Below are 3656 nucleotides of genomic sequence, written 5' to 3'. Positions count from 1 at the left end.
TTATATCAAAGTTTGTATAAATAATAACTAATTATAAATAATATGCTATAAAAATTAGGGTGATAACTAATAAAATTATTAAGTGTAATCATATAAATAAAGTCTATTATAAGTTATAGTAATGCTAATGTATAAATTAAATATTTGTATATATATAATATTACTTTATTATGTATATATTAAATTAATGATACAACTTATATGTTATAACATTTTATATCAAAATTTGTATAAATAATAACTAATTACAAACAATATGTTATAAAAAATAAGGTGATAATTAATAAGATTATTAAGTGTAATTGTATAAATAAAGTTAATTAATTATAAGTTATAGTAATACTTATGTATAAATTAAATATTTATATATATAATGATTATACAATTATATATATATTCAAAGCATTTTATATTATGAAACATTGCTAAGGTGTAATAATTATAATATATTAATATGTAGGATGTTTACTATCATGTATTATAATATTAACATATAAGCTATATCATTTAAAGTATATAACTTGTAATTTCATATTAATACAGATTTATTAATAAATATAACTAAAATTAAATTATTATGATTATAATTTGTATACATACATATAATAAATTAATATATATTAAGTATAGTATTAATTAAGTTTATTATCAATTCTTTTTAATATATATAAAAAATTAGTTTAGTTTTTTAGATAGATTGGTTTAAAAATTTTAAAAATGAGAACCGATAAAAAAACCGAGAATTGATATTATTAATCAGTACTTTAACAAATAGAGTAGTGGGGTGGGATTTCTTTTTTGGTATTGAATTTACAATGAAAAGATATTTATTTGCTTAAAATGTTTTCTAGTAGTAATCATCCTTTTTACATAAATGCAAACCCTTTCTTCAGATTTGACAACATTTTGATTCAACAGATTTGCTTTATAACTTTAAACTTTATATACAAAAGAAAAAGAAAAAGGTTCCCTCCATGGCCACCTAATTTTCCTTTCATTCAATATGCAAGGAACATGGGATATTGATCCTTTATCGGTTGGCAGAAGTTGAACATGTAACAATTTTGAGTACTTTTTCAAGCGTTTGGTCTCATTTGTCTTTGGCGAAGACAGTATCTAAAAGAAGTTTGAATGGACAATGATAAAGTAGGTGACGTGGGTTCTGGGCTTCTGGCCCTTCCCCTGAGGTTCTATAATCAATCACATTTCAGTATCTGACTTGAGTGAGGAGTGCTTGTACATGGTACATGTTTGTAACAGATGTGTTGGATTGGATTGGATGTGCCCTGCCCCATCTTTTCTCTCTTCAGTACAGCTTTAACAGTTTTCGGTTTCACCCTTTGCATTACATTTGATTAGGCCACTCTCCTTGGCCTCCTTTTCTTAAAGACATGCCATAGTTTTCACCTCTTACAAAATATTCTCAATTTATTTGTCAAAAGCAAAACGCCATTTGATTCAATGATGAGGGCATATGTTTGTTTCGAATTCTTTTGCTTCCCCTAATCAAAACCCTTAAAGATAAAATCTCTCAACTTATGGTTTTGAACTGTTTGATAAGGCTCTAATACAACATGGTACATACACCTTAATTCAGGGCTTCAATAAAAAAATATAAAAGGGGGGGGGGGGGGGTGGGTGGGGTGGTGGTGGTGTTGGGAGGGAGGGTGGAGACGACAGGAGAGATGAAGAGGGGAAAGAGTGCCCTTACAATAAAAAGAGGGCTGTCAATACATAAAAGTGCATTTAGGAGGAGAAATAGTAGTACTGAAATGTTATAAATGAAATGAAATGACAGAGGAGAGGAGGTTGGGGGGAGGGGAGTGGTTTGTAAGTATGTGAGTGTTGTGTCCTGACTGAATGCCATGTTGGGAAAGAGTTTGGGTCTATCAGTTCTCTGTAATGCTTTGAACTGACCTAAACCTCTCATTCCCTTTAAGGAAAAGCCATCATACCATTTGACACCCAGACATAGTCGGGAACATGCAAACTATCAGATTTTGGGAAAAGCATCCAAAGAGCCCCCCCCAAAAAAACAAACCCTCTCTCACCACTCAGCATGTCCTTTTGACATGGCGACCATTTTCGGTATCAGTGTGTGAATTATAGAGATTACTCCTCCAATTCATCTTCATCTTCATCCTCTTTCACTCACCTTCTCATATGTAACTTCTCATTTCATTGCTCATTTTATTACTTTTGTACTGACTGTCCAAGGGGTGCCAAAATCTTGCAACTTTTGTCTGAGAAAAATCTTTCTTTGGTTTATTCTAAGATATCTTGTGAAGGAGGAATCACATTATGATATTCAAACCTTATGATTGCTTTTCTTTTTTTCTTTCTTTTGCATGAGTTTCTGTTGGAGCTGACATTCAATTCACTATGAATACTTCAACATTTTTGCATATAGTTCATCATTAAATTGATATGAGTAAGTATATATGCTCTACTTAATTAAATTTAAACCTAATATGTACTCGGAGAGGTATAATAAGAGGGAAAAGGAAAAAGATATTGCCGGCTTTTGTATGCTAAAAAAATGTAGTTATCATTTAGAGATTATTATGAATTTTTCTTGAATTGTTAAAAAGTTCGAAGTAATGAAATTGGCATTATGGGTTCTGCTCAGTATACACTCATGCCTGTGTTGGAACTTGGTTACAATAATGATCTGCCATGGTGATTGTAAATAATGCATAGTATAAGTGACTGTATGGAAAATGACTTGCCGAAAAAGTTCCAGGAAGTCATTTTTCCCTATTTCAATACAAATTTTGTTTTCAATAATGTGACATATTCCATCCGCCAGTGATTCAAAAACAAACTTTAAACTGTCATATTTTTCCTTTTTATCGACATAATCTATTCAAAGCAATATTAATTTATAGATGTAGCAAGCAATTTTAAGATTTGTCTAACAATTGACAAACTGTCATGAAATCGATCTCATGTTTTTGTTTATATTCTAACTTGTTAAGAGTAGAAACTAAATAAATATTATCAAATCAGAACAAATTATTCTTGCTTTTTCCCCCCTTCTTTGTGTTTAATTATCATTTAAATTCGATTGTTTTGTCAACTATGGAACATTTTTTGTCCTCATCTTCCTTTTGGTTAGGCAGCGAAGCAATATTTTTTATTGATATATGTACTATATATTTTGGGGAGAGGGGGTTTATTTGAATTTGTTCCTCACCTAAAACAAGAGCTAGCTCGTTATGTTTTCTAACTAAAGCAAGCTACCTTGATATAATATTAATATACCTAAGAAAATCATTCAAACGTTAGTTCTCCTTATATTTTCTTTGGCATATATTCACTAGTAAGACATCATGAGGTTTCTCTTCTAAGTAGGTCAATTACACAAAAAGAAAGCTGACCACTTGAATTATTTTACTTTGGGTTTTAAAATTTTGATTAAACCAACTGTTTTTGTAGTTAAGTACAGTTAACCTAACCAGAGTATTTTGTAGTTTGTACACCAACAACGTTAATAACCAAAGCCAATAAGAAAAATCAGGATAAAATTAACAAACGTATATGTAAGGAGAGACAATAGAGATAATATTCATACAAAATTAATTAACAAGATAACTTTTCTCAGCTTAAAAGATGTGCAATGATATAAAATGAAGAATTAATTAAGCATGCTTCAT

The sequence above is a fragment of the Theobroma umbraticum genome, unplaced genomic scaffold, assembly GCF_002168275.2.
Source record: "Theobroma umbraticum cultivar Fairchild unplaced genomic scaffold, ASM216827v3 scaffold_130.0, whole genome shotgun sequence".
Taxonomy (NCBI): domain Eukaryota; kingdom Viridiplantae; phylum Streptophyta; class Magnoliopsida; order Malvales; family Malvaceae; genus Theobroma; species Theobroma umbraticum.
The sequence above is the reverse complement of the archived record's forward strand: the minus strand, read 5'-3'. Positions refer to the sequence as shown.